Below are 16,488 nucleotides of genomic sequence, written 5' to 3' on the forward strand. Positions count from 1 at the left end.
GTGCTGAATGTTCCTAATTGACAAAATAAGATTAATGCTTATGAAGAAATATAAAATCTCATCCCTTCCCCAATATCGCGCCACACCCCTACCCCTTAATTCCCTGGTTGAACTTGATGGACATATGTCTTTTTTCGACCGTACTAACTATGTAACTATGTAACATAACATGGGGGGGGTCTCCTGGCTGTTCACACAGGTGTGTCATTGCTGTACATTGACCATGCATTGCTTCTGTGGTATTGCAAAGGCAAAGACAAATGCTTCCAGCCATCCATTGCACTAATGGATTGGTCATCAGCTGGCTGTCTATGTCCCGCATCAATATAGACCAAAGTACAGAGGGTTAGGCTATGCTATTGTGCACCTACCTGATGCATCAGAAGGTGCGAGGCCCTTGCTAAATTCTGTGCACAGACTTTGAGATCTATACTTTAGACTGTATCTAAACCTGCTCCAACATGGACTGACATTCTGGCCTACTTTCAGCCGATGCGACTTGTCTGTCGCTGAACAGTCGCTTTTTATGTATTCAGCACCTATGTATAATGTTGTAAAAATGCTCTAGAAGCTAAAGTCGCAGAAATGTCACACATATTTGGCCTGCAACTTTCTGTGCGACAAATTCAGACAGGAAAAATCAGTATAAATCCTTAGAAAATTATCCCCCAGTGTCTCCATCTGCTGGCGGTATTGAATAAGCATTGCTGCACTGATGGGGTATGCATTAGACGAAAAAAAAGAAGAAAAAGAAGAATAATACGCCCAGAAAAGAGGCGAAAAGGAGAAAAACGTAAAAAAACGTGAAAAAAAAGTAAGAGGAAGAGAAGGGAAAAAAAGGTGGAAATGGGTTTAAAAGTGATTTCGGCGGAGAAATATATATATATATATATATATATATATATATATATATATATATATATATATATATACGCGCACACACACACATATATATAAACGTATTCTCCGTTGAGATATTGCAGCCGCTGCTGTGTCCAGGCCCAGGAGCCTTAGCACTGTGCTGTGATGTCACTCAATACCACTGACATCACTAGGTGTAAACAACATCTCTCCTTTGCTGTGTATGTGACTATGGAGCTGTTTGGTGATGTCGTCTATTATGGCCTTCATAGAAGCAACAGGAGATTGTTGCATCCATCTAGAACCCTCAGAACTACAGTGCTATGATGTCACTCACTTCCACAGGCCTTGCAGAGTGTAAACAACAACAACCCAGCTTTGTTGTGTATGTAACCATAGGGATTTGTGATGTCACCTAGAACCTTCACAGCAGCGACAGCTTTATGAGGAGCATCAGCACTGCTCTGCCTGAGCAGAACCATCACCGCCATAGGTTGTCAAATAACCCGGATTTAACCCACACAGGTAAGTCCAATGGGGTGCAGGCATGTCCTCTATGCTTACAGCTTCCCGTGGGTGTTGGTTTGATACCGTTTGGGGACAGCCAAGGAGGCATCTGCAGGCAACAAAGGTAGGTGTGTGCTTGTGTGTGTGTTTCCTATGCAGATCCTAAGCCCAGTGTCACATGCAAGTAGGAGGAGTAAGAAGGGTTCCTGGCAAATCCGGGTTATGGATTGCATTTAAAAAGGCCCCGTGGGAGTGCAATGGGCCCCTGTCTTGCTGCTTAGCAATAATGGTATGGGTTTAGGTTCTGCTGTGTGTACTGGTGGTTGACTGCCCCCCAGCCCAGAGTGTGCATGGAAAATTGTCTGGCAGCCTCCCTGACAGCAAGCAGTGATAGTGCCCATGAAGGGGACCTTGTTGGGCCCGCCCCTTTCACGGTTATCGCTTCTCGGCCTTTTGGCTAAGATCAAGTGTAGTATCTGTTCTTATCAGTTTAATATCTGATACGTCCCCTATCTGGGGACCATATATTAAATGGATTTTTGAGAACGGGGGCCGATTTCGAAGCTTGCTTCCGTCGCCCTATGCATTGACCCGATATGGCAGTATCTTCGGGTACAGTGCACCACCCCCTTACAGGGTTAAAAAGAAAGATTCCTACTTTCATTGCTACCTGCTTGCTGGCTAGCCAGCTAGCCAGCCCTGTGGGCCTTGCTGCTGCAGCCAAAAAACAAAAGGTGGTGCTGCTGCTGCTGCTTCTGCTTGTGTCTGGCCGCTGTTGGAGCGTCCAGGCACAGGACTTCTGCTGCTGCTGACTAAATGGCCTCCTTAATTGGATCATTTGAGTAGCCAGCACACCTGTGCAGGTAGGGCATGACATGATAGGCAGCTGCCTTGATAGCGGGTGGGTGCTGAATGTTCCTAATTGACAAAATAAGATTAATGCTTATGAAGAAATATAAAATCTCATCCCTTCCCCAATATCGCGCCACACCCCTACCCCTTAATTCCCTGGTTGAACTTGATGGACATATGTCTTTTTTCGACCGTACTAACTATGTAACTATGTAACATAACATGGGGGGGGTCTCCTGGCTGTTCACACAGGTGTGTCATTGCTGTACATTGACCATGCATTGCTTCTGTGGTATTGCAAAGGCAAAGACAAATGCTTCCAGCCATCCATTGCACTAATGGATTGGTCATCAGCTGGCTGTCTATGTCCCGCATCAATATAGACCAAAGTACAGAGGGTTAGGCTATGCTATTGTGCACCTACCTGATGCATCAGAAGGTGCGAGGCCCTTGCTAAATTCTGTGCACAGACTTTGAGATCTATGCTTTAGACTGTATCTAAACCTGCTCCAACATGGACTGACATTCTGGCCTACTTTCAGCCGATGCGACTTGTCTGTCGCTGAACAGTCGCTTTTTATGTATTCAGCACCTATGTATAATGTTGTAAAAATGCTCTAGAAGCTAAAGTCGCAGAAATGTCACACATATTTGGCCTGCAACTTTCTGTGCGACAAATTCAGACAGGAAAAATCAGTATAAATCCTTAGAAAATTATCCCCCAGTGTCTCCATCTGCTGGCGGTATTGAATAAGCATTGCTGCACTGATGGGGTATGCATTAGACGAAAAAAAAGAAGAAAAAGAAGAATAATACGCCCAGAAAAGAGGCGAAAAGGAGAAAAACGTAAAAAAACGTGAAAAAAAAGTAAGAGGAAGAGAAGGGAAAAAAAGGTGGAAATGGGTTTAAAAGTGATTTCGGCGGAGAAATATATATATATATATATATATATATATATATATATATATATACGCGCACACACACACATATATATAAACGTATTCTCCGTTGAGATATTGCAGCCGCTGCTGTGTCCAGGCCCAGGAGCCTTAGCACTGTGCTGTGATGTCACTCAATACCACTGACATCACTAGGTGTAAACAACATCTCTCCTTTGCTGTGTATGTGACTATGGAGCTGTTTGGTGATGTCGTCTATTATGGCCTTCATAGAAGCAACAGGAGATTGTTGCATCCATCTAGAACCCTCAGAACTACAGTGCTATGATGTCACTCACTTCCACAGGCCTTGCAGAGTGTAAACAACAACAACCCAGCTTTGTTGTGTATGTAACCATAGGGATTTGTGATGTCACCTAGAACCTTCACAGCAGCGACAGCTTTATGAGGAGCATCAGCACTGCTCTGCCTGAGCAGAACCATCACCGCCATAGGTTGTCAAATAACCCGGATTTAACCCACACAGGTAAGTCCAATGGGGTGCAGGCATGTCCTCTATGCTTACAGCTTCCCGTGGGTGTTGGTTTGATACCGTTTGGGGACAGCCAAGGAGGCATCTGCAGGCAACAAAGGTAGGTGTGTGCTTGTGTGTGTGTTTCCTATGCAGATCCTAAGCCCAGTGTCACATGCAAGTAGGAGGAGTAAGAAGGGTTCCTGGCAAATCCGGGTTATGGATTGCATTTAAAAAGGCCCCGTGGGAGTGCAATGGGCCCCTGTCTTGCTGCTTAGCAATAATGGTATGGGTTTAGGTTCTGCTGTGTGTACTGGTGGTTGACTGCCCCCCAGCCCAGAGTGTGCATGGAAAATTGTCTGGCAGCCTCCCTGACAGCAAGCAGTGATAGTGCCCATGAAGGGGACCTTGTTGGGCCCGCCCCTTTCACGGTTATCGCTTCTCGGCCTTTTGGCTAAGATCAAGTGTAGTATCTGTTCTTATCAGTTTAATATCTGATACGTCCCCTATCTGGGGACCATATATTAAATGGATTTTTGAGAACGGGGGCCGATTTCGAAGCTTGCTTCCGTCGCCCTATGCATTGACCCGATATGGCAGTATCTTCGGGTACAGTGCACCACCCCCTTACAGGGTTAAAAAGAAAGATTCCTACTTTCATTGCTACCTGCTTGCTGGCTAGCCAGCTAGCCAGCCCTGTGGGCCTTGCTGCTGCAGCCAAAAAACAAAAGGTGGTGCTGCTGCTGCTGCTTCTGCTTGTGTCTGGCCGCTGTTGGAGCGTCCAGGCACAGGACTTCTGCTGCTGCTGACTAAATGGCCTCCTTAATTGGATCATTTGAGTAGCCAGCACACCTGTGCAGGTAGGGCATGACATGATAGGCAGCTGCCTTGATAGCGGGTGGGTGCTGAATGTTCCTAATTGACAAAATAAGATTAATGCTTATGAAGAAATATAAAATCTCATCCCTTCCCCAATATCGCGCCACACCCCTACCCCTTAATTCCCTGGTTGAACTTGATGGACATATGTCTTTTTTCGACCGTACTAACTATGTAACTATGTAACATAACATGGGGGGGGTCTCCTGGCTGTTCACACAGGTGTGTCATTGCTGTACATTGACCATGCATTGCTTCTGTGGTATTGCAAAGGCAAAGACAAATGCTTCCAGCCATCCATTGCACTAATGGATTGGTCATCAGCTGGCTGTCTATGTCCCGCATCAATATAGACCAAAGTACAGAGGGTTAGGCTATGCTATTGTGCACCTACCTGATGCATCAGAAGGTGCGAGGCCCTTGCTAAATTCTGTGCACAGACTTTGAGATCTATACTTTAGACTGTATCTAAACCTGCTCCAACATGGACTGACATTCTGGCCTACTTTCAGCCGATGCGACTTGTCTGTCGCTGAACAGTCGCTTTTTATGTATTCAGCACCTATGTATAATGTTGTAAAAATGCTCTAGAAGCTAAAGTCGCAGAAATGTCACACATATTTGGCCTGCAACTTTCTGTGCGACAAATTCAGACAGGAAAAATCAGTATAAATCCTTAGAAAATTATCCCCCAGTGTCTCCATCTGCTGGCGGTATTGAATAAGCATTGCTGCACTGATGGGGTATGCATTAGACGAAAAAAAAGAAGAATACGAAGAATAATACGCCCAGAAAAGAGGCGAAAAGGAGAAAAACGTAAAAAAACGTGAAAAAAAAGTAAGAGGAAGAGAAGGGAAAAAAAGGTGGAAATGGGTTTAAAAGTGATTTCGGCGGAGAAATATATATATATATATATATATATATATATATATATATATATACGCGCACACACACACATATATATAAACGTATTCTCCGTTGAGATATTGCAGCCGCTGCTGTGTCCAGGCCCAGGAGCCTTAGCACTGTGCTGTGATGTCACTCAATACCACTGACATCACTAGGTGTAAACAACATCTCTCCTTTGCTGTGTATGTGACTATGGAGCTGTTTGGTGATGTCGTCTATTATGGCCTTCATAGAAGCAACAGGAGATTGTTGCATCCATCTAGAACCCTCAGAACTACAGTGCTATGATGTCACTCACTTCCACAGGCCTTGCAGAGTGTAAACAACAACAACCCAGCTTTGTTGTGTATGTAACCATAGGGATTTGTGATGTCACCTAGAACCTTCACAGCAGCGACAGCTTTATGAGGAGCATCAGCACTGCTCTGCCTGAGCAGAACCATCACCGCCATAGGTTGTCAAATAACCCGGATTTAACCCACACAGGTAAGTCCAATGGGGTGCAGGCATGTCCTCTATGCTTACAGCTTCCCGTGGGTGTTGGTTTGATACCGTTTGGGGACAGCCAAGGAGGCATCTGCAGGCAACAAAGGTAGGTGTGTGCTTGTGTGTGTGTTTCCTATGCAGATCCTAAGCCCAGTGTCACATGCAAGTAGGAGGAGTAAGAAGGGTTCCTGGCAAATCCGGGTTATGGATTGCATTTAAAAAGGCCCCGTGGGAGTGCAATGGGCCCCTGTCTTGCTGCTTAGCAATAATGGTATGGGTTTAGGTTCTGCTGTGTGTACTGGTGGTTGACTGCCCCCCAGCCCAGAGTGTGCATGGAAAATTGTCTGGCAGCCTCCCTGACAGCAAGCAGTGATAGTGCCCATGAAGGGGACCTTGTTGGGCCCGCCCCTTTCACGGTTATCGCTTCTCGGCCTTTTGGCTAAGATCAAGTGTAGTATCTGTTCTTATCAGTTTAATATCTGATACGTCCCCTATCTGGGGACCATATATTAAATGGATTTTTGAGAACGGGGGCCGATTTCGAAGCTTGCTTCCGTCGCCCTATGCATTGACCCGATATGGCAGTATCTTCGGGTACAGTGCACCACCCCCTTACAGGGTTAAAAAGAAAGATTCCTACTTTCATTGCTACCTGCTTGCTGGCTAGCCAGCTAGCCAGCCCTGTGGGCCTTGCTGCTGCAGCCAAAAAACAAAAGGTGGTGCTGCTGCTGCTGCTTCTGCTTGTGTCTGGCCGCTGTTGGAGCGTCCAGGCACAGGACTTCTGCTGCTGCTGACTAAATGGCCTCCTTAATTGGATCATTTGAGTAGCCAGCACACCTGTGCAGGTAGGGCATGACATGATAGGCAGCTGCCTTGATAGCGGGTGGGTGCTGAATGTTCCTAATTGACAAAATAAGATTAATGCTTATGAAGAAATATAAAATCTCATCCCTTCCCCAATATCGCGCCACACCCCTACCCCTTAATTCCCTGGTTGAACTTGATGGACATATGTCTTTTTTCGACCGTACTAACTATGTAACTATGTAACATAACATGGGGGGGGTCTCCTGGCTGTTCACACAGGTGTGTCATTGCTGTACATTGACCATGCATTGCTTCTGTGGTATTGCAAAGGCAAAGACAAATGCTTCCAGCCATCCATTGCACTAATGGATTGGTCATCAGCTGGCTGTCTATGTCCCGCATCAATATAGACCAAAGTACAGAGGGTTAGGCTATGCTATTGTGCACCTACCTGATGCATCAGAAGGTGCGAGGCCCTTGCTAAATTCTGTGCACAGACTTTGAGATCTATACTTTAGACTGTATCTAAACCTGCTCCAACATGGACTGACATTCTGGCCTACTTTCAGCCGATGCGACTTGTCTGTCGCTGAACAGTCGCTTTTTATGTATTCAGCACCTATGTATAATGTTGTAAAAATGCTCTAGAAGCTAAAGTCGCAGAAATGTCACACATATTTGGCCTGCAACTTTCTGTGCGACAAATTCAGACAGGAAAAATCAGTATAAATCCTTAGAAAATTATCCCCCAGTGTCTCCATCTGCTGGCGGTATTGAATAAGCATTGCTGCACTGATGGGGTATGCATTAGACGAAAAAAAAGAAGAAAAAGAAGAATAATACGCCCAGAAAAGAGGCGAAAAGGAGAAAAACGTAAAAAAACGTGAAAAAAAAGTAAGAGGAAGAGAAGGGAAAAAAAGGTGGAAATGGGTTTAAAAGTGATTTCGGCGGAGAATATATATATATATATATATATATATATATATATATATATATATATATATATATATACGCGCACACACACACATATATATAAACGTATTCTCCGTTGAGATATTGCAGCCGCTGCTGTGTCCAGGCCCAGGAGCCTTAGCACTGTGCTGTGATGTCACTCAATACCCTGACATCACTAGGTGTAAACAACATCTCTCCTTTGCTGTGTATGTGACTATGGAGCTGTTTGGTGATGTCGTCTATTATGGCCTTCATAGAAGCAACAGGAGATTGTTGCATCCATCTAGAACCCTCAGAACTACAGTGCTATGATGTCACTCACTTCCACAGGCCTTGCAGAGTGTAAACAACAACAACCCAGCTTTGTTGTGTATGTAACCATAGGGATTTGTGATGTCACCTAGAACCTTCACAGCAGCGACAGCTTTATGAGGAGCATCAGCACTGCTCTGCCTGAGCAGAACCATCACCGCCATAGGTTGTCAAATAACCCGGATTTAACCCACACAGGTAAGTCCAATGGGGTGCAGGCATGTCCTCTATGCTTACAGCTTCCCGTGGGTGTTGGTTTGATACCGTTTGGGGACAGCCAAGGAGGCATCTGCAGGCAACAAAGGTAGGTGTGTGCTTGTGTGTGTGTTTCCTATGCAGATCCTAAGCCCAGTGTCACATGCAAGTAGGAGGAGTAAGAAGGGTTCCTGGCAAATCCGGGTTATGGATTGCATTTAAAAAGGCCCCGTGGGAGTGCAATGGGCCCCTGTCTTGCTGCTTAGCAATAATGGTATGGGTTTAGGTTCTGCTGTGTGTACTGGTGGTTGACTGCCCCCCAGCCCAGAGTGTGCATGGAAAATTGTCTGGCAGCCTCCCTGACAGCAAGCAGTGATAGTGCCCATGAAGGGGACCTTGTTGGGCCCGCCCCTTTCACGGTTATCGCTTCTCGGCCTTTTGGCTAAGATCAAGTGTAGTATCTGTTCTTATCAGTTTAATATCTGATACGTCCCCTATCTGGGGACCATATATTAAATGGATTTTTGAGAACGGGGGCCGATTTCGAAGCTTGCTTCCGTCGCCCTATGCATTGACCCGATATGGCAGTATCTTCGGGTACAGTGCACCACCCCCTTACAGGGTTAAAAAGAAAGATTCCTACTTTCATTGCTACCTGCTTGCTGGCTAGCCAGCTAGCCAGCCCTGTGGGCCTTGCTGCTGCAGCCAAAAAACAAAAGGTGGTGCTGCTGCTGCTGCTTCTGCTTGTGTCTGGCCGCTGTTGGAGCGTCCAGGCACAGGACTTCTGCTGCTGCTGACTAAATGGCCTCCTTAATTGGATCATTTGAGTAGCCAGCACACCTGTGCAGGTAGGGCATGACATGATAGGCAGCTGCCTTGATAGCGGGTGGGTGCTGAATGTTCCTAATTGACAAAATAAGATTAATGCTTATGAAGAAATATAAAATCTCATCCCTTCCCCAATATCGCGCCACACCCCTACCCCTTAATTCCCTGGTTGAACTTGATGGACATATGTCTTTTTTCGACCGTACTAACTATGTAACTATGTAACATAACATGGGGGGGGTCTCCTGGCTGTTCACACAGGTGTGTCATTGCTGTACATTGACCATGCATTGCTTCTGTGGTATTGCAAAGGCAAAGACAAATGCTTCCAGCCATCCATTGCACTAATGGATTGGTCATCAGCTGGCTGTCTATGTCCCGCATCAATATAGACCAAAGTACAGAGGGTTAGGCTATGCTATTGTGCACCTACCTGATGCATCAGAAGGTGCGAGGCCCTTGCTAAATTCTGTGCACAGACTTTGAGATCTATACTTTAGACTGTATCTAAACCTGCTCCAACATGGACTGACATTCTGGCCTACTTTCAGCCGATGCGACTTGTCTGTCGCTGAACAGTCGCTTTTTATGTATTCAGCACCTATGTATAATGTTGTAAAAATGCTCTAGAAGCTAAAGTCGCAGAAATGTCACACATATTTGGCCTGCAACTTTCTGTGCGACAAATTCAGACAGGAAAAATCAGTATAAATCCTTAGAAAATTATCCCCAGTGTCTCCATCTGCTGGCGGTATTGAATAAGCATTGCTGCACTGATGGGGTATGCATTAGACGAAAAAAAAGAAGAAAAAGAAGAATAATACGCCCAGAAAAGAGGCGAAAAGGAGAAAAACGTAAAAAAACGTGAAAAAAAAGTAAGAGGAAGAGAAGGGAAAAAAAGGTGGAAATGGGTTTAAAAGTGATTTCGGCGGAGAAATATATATATATATATATATATATATATATATATATATATATATACGCGCACACACACACATATATATAAACGTATTCTCCGTTGAGATATTGCAGCCGCTGCTGTGTCCAGGCCCAGGAGCCTTAGCACTGTGCTGTGATGTCACTCAATACCACTGACATCACTAGGTGTAAACAACATCTCTCCTTTGCTGTGTATGTGACTATGGAGCTGTTTGGTGATGTCGTCTATTATGGCCTTCATAGAAGCAACAGGAGATTGTTGCATCCATCTAGAACCCTCAGAACTACAGTGCTATGATGTCACTCACTTCCACAGGCCTTGCAGAGTGTAAACAACAACAACCCAGCTTTGTTGTGTATGTAACCATAGGGATTTGTGATGTCACCTAGAACCTTCACAGCAGCGACAGCTTTATGAGGAGCATCAGCACTGCTCTGCCTGAGCAGAACCATCACCGCCATAGGTTGTCAAATAACCCGGATTTAACCCACACAGGTAAGTCCAATGGGGTGCAGGCATGTCCTCTATGCTTACAGCTTCCCGTGGGTGTTGGTTTGATACCGTTTGGGGACAGCCAAGGAGGCATCTGCAGGCAACAAAGGTAGGTGTGTGCTTGTGTGTGTGTTTCCTATGCAGATCCTAAGCCCAGTGTCACATGCAAGTAGGAGGAGTAAGAAGGGTTCCTGGCAAATCCGGGTTATGGATTGCATTTAAAAAGGCCCCGTGGGAGTGCAATGGGCCCCTGTCTTGCTGCTTAGCAATAATGGTATGGGTTTAGGTTCTGCTGTGTGTACTGGTGGTTGACTGCCCCCCAGCCCAGAGTGTGCATGGAAAATTGTCTGGCAGCCTCCCTGACAGCAAGCAGTGATAGTGCCCATGAAGGGGACCTTGTTGGGCCCGCCCCTTTCACGGTTATCGCTTCTCGGCCTTTTGGCTAAGATCAAGTGTAGTATCTGTTCTTATCAGTTTAATATCTGATACGTCCCCTATCTGGGGACCATATATTAAATGGATTTTTGAGAACGGGGGCCGATTTCGAAGCTTGCTTCCGTCGCCCTATGCATTGACCCGATATGGCAGTATCTTCGGGTACAGTGCACCACCCCCTTACAGGGTTAAAAAGAAAGATTCCTACTTTCATTGCTACCTGCTTGCTGGCTAGCCAGCTAGCCAGCCCTGTGGGCCTTGCTGCTGCAGCCAAAAAACAAAAGGTGGTGCTGCTGCTGCTGCTTCTGCTTGTGTCTGGCCGCTGTTGGAGCGTCCAGGCACAGGACTTCTGCTGCTGCTGACTAAATGGCCTCCTTAATTGGATCATTTGAGTAGCCAGCACACCTGTGCAGGTAGGGCATGACATGATAGGCAGCTGCCTTGATAGCGGGTGGGTGCTGAATGTTCCTAATTGACAAAATAAGATTAATGCTTATGAAGAAATATAAAATCTCATCCCTTCCCCAATATCGCGCCACACCCCTACCCCTTAATTCCCTGGTTGAACTTGATGGACATATGTCTTTTTTCGACCGTACTAACTATGTAACTATGTAACATAACATGGGGGGGGTCTCCTGGCTGTTCACACAGGTGTGTCATTGCTGTACATTGACCATGCATTGCTTCTGTGGTATTGCAAAGGCAAAGACAAATGCTTCCAGCCATCCATTGCACTAATGGATTGGTCATCAGCTGGCTGTCTATGTCCCGCATCAATATAGACCAAAGTACAGAGGGTTAGGCTATGCTATTGTGCACCTACCTGATGCATCAGAAGGTGCGAGGCCCTTGCTAAATTCTGTGCACAGACTTTGAGATCTATACTTTAGACTGTATCTAAACCTGCTCCAACATGGACTGACATTCTGGCCTACTTTCAGCCGATGCGACTTGTCTGTCGCTGAACAGTCGCTTTTTATGTATTCAGCACCTATGTATAATGTTGTAAAAATGCTCTAGAAGCTAAAGTCGCAGAAATGTCACACATATTTGGCCTGCAACTTTCTGTGCGACAAATTCAGACAGGAAAAATCAGTATAAATCCTTAGAAAATTATCCCCCAGTGTCTCCATCTGCTGGCGGTATTGAATAAGCATTGCTGCACTGATGGGGTATGCATTAGACGAAAAAAAAGAAGAAAAAGAAGAATAATACGCCCAGAAAAGAGGCGAAAAGGAGAAAAACGTAAAAAAACGTGAAAAAAAAGTAAGAGGAAGAGAAGGGAAAAAAAGGTGGAAATGGGTTTAAAAGTGATTTCGGCGGAGAAATATATATATATATATATATATATATATATATATATATATATATATATATACGCGCACACACACACATATATATAAACGTATTCTCCGTTGAGATATTGCAGCCGCTGCTGTGTCCAGGCCCAGGAGCCTTAGCACTGTGCTGTGATGTCACTCAATACCACTGACATCACTAGGTGTAAACAACATCTCTCCTTTGCTGTGTATGTGACTATGGAGCTGTTTGGTGATGTAGTCTATTATGGCCTTCATAGAAGCAACAGGAGATTGTTGCATCCATCTAGAACCCTCAGAACTACAGTGCTATGATGTCACTCACTTCCACAGGCCTTGCAGAGTGTAAACAACAACAACCCAGCTTTGTTGTGTATGTAACCATAGGGATTTGTGATGTCACCTAGAACCTTCACAGCAGCGACAGCTTTATGAGGAGCATCAGCACTGCTCTGCCTGAGCAGAACCATCACCGCCATAGGTTGTCAAATAACCCGGATTTAACCCACACAGGTAAGTCCAATGGGGTGCAGGCATGTCCTCTATGCTTACAGCTTCCCGTGGGTGTTGGTTTGATACCGTTTGGGGACAGCCAAGGAGGCATCTGCAGGCAACAAAGGTAGGTGTGTGCTTGTGTGTGTGTTTCCTATGCAGATCCTAAGCCCAGTGTCACATGCAAGTAGGAGGAGTAAGAAGGGTTCCTGGCAAATCCGGGTTATGGATTGCATTTAAAAAGGCCCCGTGGGAGTGCAATGGGCCCCTGTCTTGCTGCTTAGCAATAATGGTATGGGTTTAGGTTCTGCTGTGTGTACTGGTGGTTGACTGCCCCCCAGCCCAGAGTGTGCATGGAAAATTGTCTGGCAGCCTCCCTGACAGCAAGCAGTGATAGTGCCCATGAAGGGGACCTTGTTGGGCCCGCCCCTTTCACGGTTATCGCTTCTCGGCCTTTTGGCTAAGATCAAGTGTAGTATCTGTTCTTATCAGTTTTCATGCTGGTGGGGATGGGTGCTGCATGGAGGATGCAGGTGTACCAGGGCTTTCCGGGGCTGGTTCTGAGGAATCAGCTCGACGGCTGCCCCGATGTGACCTGTTCCCTCCGGGTCTCGCCATGAGGCTGAGAGGGTCTAGAGCCGAGGTACTTTTGTGCCTCGGGGAGTGGTGACCCCGAGGTGCCGAAACTCACTGGGAGAATAGGCTCACTGAGTTGAAGCACGGGCACCATAATCTCTTCACCTTGTGGCACTCACCTCTTGATTCCCGGCCTTCTGGCTAGGATCAGAGAAATTTTTATAGATCCGGCCGGATGTCCGGGCAGTATATCTGCACACATTCACTTATTTATTTATTTTTTGTCTCACTGTGTCACTTTTTGCGTGTTGTGTGTTCACAGGATTTGTCAGGATGCGGTAGCCCTTCTGGGTGTCCCTCCTGGCGGTCTAGGGGAGGTGTGTGTGGCCATTAGGTTCCGCACCTCCCTGCAAACACCCCGGGTACTCCTGCTTCGCAGGGTACCTACCGTAATCGGCTCTGCGGGCAGATACCTTGGCTAACGCCAAGGGGGATGCCGGGAGCATTTGTGGTCTCCTAGTAGCTTCGGCGAAAAGGGACATCGAACCTGGAACCTCGCAGGTACCTTTTGGTCCGGAGGCGAAGGGTAAGGTTTGTTGGGGGGCCTCTCTCCTATCGGAGAAGGGCTTGCGATAGACCGCATCCTTTGTGCACGTTTTTTTTAGTGTAACACGTTTGCACTTTTTCTTGCACTTTGGGTGAATCGAAAGCACGTTCCTCGGCTTTAGATAAAAAAAAAAAAAAAAAAAAAAAATCTGTTCTTATCAGTTTAATATCTGATACGTCCCCTATCTGGGGACCATATATTAAATGGATTTTTGAGAACGGGGGCCGATTTCGAAGCTTGCTTCCGTCGCCCTATGCATTGACCCGATATGGCAGTATCTTCGGGTACAGTGCACCACCCCCTTACAGGGTTAAAAAGAAAGATTCCTACTTTCATTGCTACCTGCTTGCTGGCTAGCCAGCTAGCCAGCCCTGTGGGCCTTGCTGCTGCAGCCAAAAAACAAAAGGTGGTGCTGCTGCTGCTGCTTCTGCTTGTGTCTGGCCGCTGTTGGAGCGTCCAGGCACAGGACTTCTGCTGCTGCTGACTAAATGGCCTCCTTAATTGGATCATTTGAGTAGCCAGCACACCTGTGCAGGTAGGGCATGACATGATAGGCAGCTGCCTTGATAGCGGGTGGGTGCTGAATGTTCCTAATTGACAAAATAAGATTAATGCTTATGAAGAAATATAAAATCTCATCCCTTCCCCAATATCGCGCCACACCCCTACCCCTTAATTCCCTGGTTGAACTTGATGGACATATGTCTTTTTTCGACCGTACTAACTATGTAACTATGTAACATAACATGGGGGGGGTCTCCTGGCTGTTCACACAGGTGTGTCATTGCTGTACATTGACCATGCATTGCTTCTGTGGTATTGCAAAGGCAAAGACAAATGCTTCCAGCCATCCATTGCACTAATGGATTGGTCATCAGCTGGCTGTCTATGTCCCGCATCAATATAGACCAAAGTACAGAGGGTTAGGCTATGCTATTGTGCACCTACCTGATGCATCAGAAGGTGCGAGGCCCTTGCTAAATTCTGTGCACAGACTTTGAGATCTATACTTTAGACTGTATCTAAACCTGCTCCAACATGGACTGACATTCTGGCCTACTTTCAGCCGATGCGACTTGTCTGTCGCTGAACAGTCGCTTTTTATGTATTCAGCACCTATGTATAATGTTGTAAAAATGCTCTAGAAGCTAAAGTCGCAGAAATGTCACACATATTTGGCCTGCAACTTTCTGTGCGACAAATTCAGACAGGAAAAATCAGTATAAATCCTTAGAAAATTATCCCCCAGTGTCTCCATCTGCTGGCGGTATTGAATAAGCATTGCTGCACTGATGGGGTATGCATTAGACGAAAAAAAAGAAGAAAAAGAAGAATAATACGCCCAGAAAAGAGGCGAAAAGGAGAAAAACGTAAAAAAACGTGAAAAAAAAGTAAGAGGAAGAGAAGGGAAAAAAAGGTGGAAATGGGTTTAAAAGTGATTTCGGCGGAGAAATATATATATATATATATATATATATATATATATATATATATATATACGCGCACACACACACATATATATAAACGTATTCTCCGTTGAGATATTGCAGCCGCTGCTGTGTCCAGGCCCAGGAGCCTTAGCACTGTGCTGTGATGTCACTCAATACCACTGACATCACTAGGTGTAAACAACATCTCTCCTTTGCTGTGTATGTGACTATGGAGCTGTTTGGTGATGTCGTCTATTATGGCCTTCATAGAAGCAACAGGAGATTGTTGCATCCATCTAGAACCCTCAGAACTACAGTGCTATGATGTCACTCACTTCCACAGGCCTTGCAGAGTGTAAACAACAACAACCCAGCTTTGTTGTGTATGTAACCATAGGGATTTGTGATGTCACCTAGAACCTTCACAGCAGCGACAGCTTTATGAGGAGCATCAGCACTGCTCTGCCTGAGCAGAACCATCACCGCCATAGGTTGTCAAATAACCCGGATTTAACCCACACAGGTAAGTCCAATGGGGTGCAGGCATGTCCTCTATGCTTACAGCTTCCCGTGGGTGTTGGTTTGATACCGTTTGGGGACAGCCAAGGAGGCATCTGCAGGCAACAAAGGTAGGTGTGTGCTTGTGTGTGTGTTTCCTATGCAGATCCTAAGCCCAGTGTCACATGCAAGTAGGAGGAGTAAGAAGGGTTCCTGGCAAATCCGGGTTATGGATTGCATTTAAAAAGGCCCCGTGGGAGTGCAATGGGCCCCTGTCTTGCTGCTTAGCAATAATGGTATGGGTTTAGGTTCTGCTGTGTGTACTGGTGGTTGACTGCCCCCCAGCCCAGAGTGTGCATGGAAAATTGTCTGGCAGCCTCCCTGACAGCAAGCAGTGATAGTGCCCATGAAGGGGACCTTGTTGGGCCCGCCCCTTTCACGGTTATCGCTTCTCGGCCTTTTGGCTAAGATCAAGTGTAGTATCTGTTCTTATCAGTTTAATATCTGATACGTCCCCTATCTGGGGACCATATATTAAATGGATTTTTGAGAACGGGGGCCGATTTCGAAGCTTGCTTCCGTCGCCCTATGCATTGACCCGATATGGCAGTATCTTCGGGTACAGTGCACCACCCCCTTACAGGGTTAAAAAGAAAGATTCCTACTTTCATTGCTACCTGCTTGCTGGCTAGCCAG

The 16,488-nt window shown here is 46.0% G+C and overlaps 7 non-coding genes and 1 pseudogene across 7 annotated transcripts; all 8 read left to right on the forward strand.

The window, feature by feature from the left end:
- Window positions 1-1,805: 1,805 nt before the first annotated feature.
- LOC130322765 (U2 spliceosomal RNA) lies at window positions 1,806-1,996 on the forward strand. Its single transcript, XR_008868210.1, has one exon. It is a non-coding gene; the product is annotated as a U2 spliceosomal RNA (small nuclear RNA).
- Window positions 1,997-4,064: 2,068 nt separating this feature from the next.
- On the forward strand, window positions 4,065-4,255 carry LOC130322766 (U2 spliceosomal RNA). The gene has a single exon (XR_008868211.1). It is a non-coding gene; the product is annotated as a U2 spliceosomal RNA (small nuclear RNA).
- A 2,068-nt stretch (window positions 4,256-6,323) lies between these two features.
- On the forward strand, window positions 6,324-6,514 carry LOC130322767 (U2 spliceosomal RNA). The gene has a single exon (XR_008868212.1). It is a non-coding gene; the product is annotated as a U2 spliceosomal RNA (small nuclear RNA).
- A 2,080-nt stretch (window positions 6,515-8,594) lies between these two features.
- LOC130322768 (U2 spliceosomal RNA) lies at window positions 8,595-8,785 on the forward strand. Its single transcript, XR_008868213.1, has one exon. It is a non-coding gene; the product is annotated as a U2 spliceosomal RNA (small nuclear RNA).
- A 2,069-nt stretch (window positions 8,786-10,854) lies between these two features.
- On the forward strand, window positions 10,855-11,045 carry LOC130322769 (U2 spliceosomal RNA). Its single transcript, XR_008868214.1, has one exon. It is a non-coding gene; the product is annotated as a U2 spliceosomal RNA (small nuclear RNA).
- Window positions 11,046-13,121: 2,076 nt separating this feature from the next.
- Window positions 13,122-13,281, forward strand: LOC130322844 (U2 spliceosomal RNA; annotated as a pseudogene).
- Window positions 13,282-13,974: 693 nt separating this feature from the next.
- On the forward strand, window positions 13,975-14,164 carry LOC130322839 (U2 spliceosomal RNA). Its single transcript, XR_008868274.1, has one exon. It is a non-coding gene; the product is annotated as a U2 spliceosomal RNA (small nuclear RNA).
- Window positions 14,165-16,236: 2,072 nt separating this feature from the next.
- LOC130322770 (U2 spliceosomal RNA) lies at window positions 16,237-16,427 on the forward strand. The gene has a single exon (XR_008868215.1). It is a non-coding gene; the product is annotated as a U2 spliceosomal RNA (small nuclear RNA).
- The last annotated feature ends 61 nt before the right edge of the window (window positions 16,428-16,488 follow it).

The sequence above is a fragment of the Hyla sarda genome, unplaced genomic scaffold (assembly GCF_029499605.1).
Source record: "Hyla sarda isolate aHylSar1 unplaced genomic scaffold, aHylSar1.hap1 scaffold_238, whole genome shotgun sequence".
Taxonomy (NCBI): domain Eukaryota; kingdom Metazoa; phylum Chordata; class Amphibia; order Anura; family Hylidae; genus Hyla; species Hyla sarda.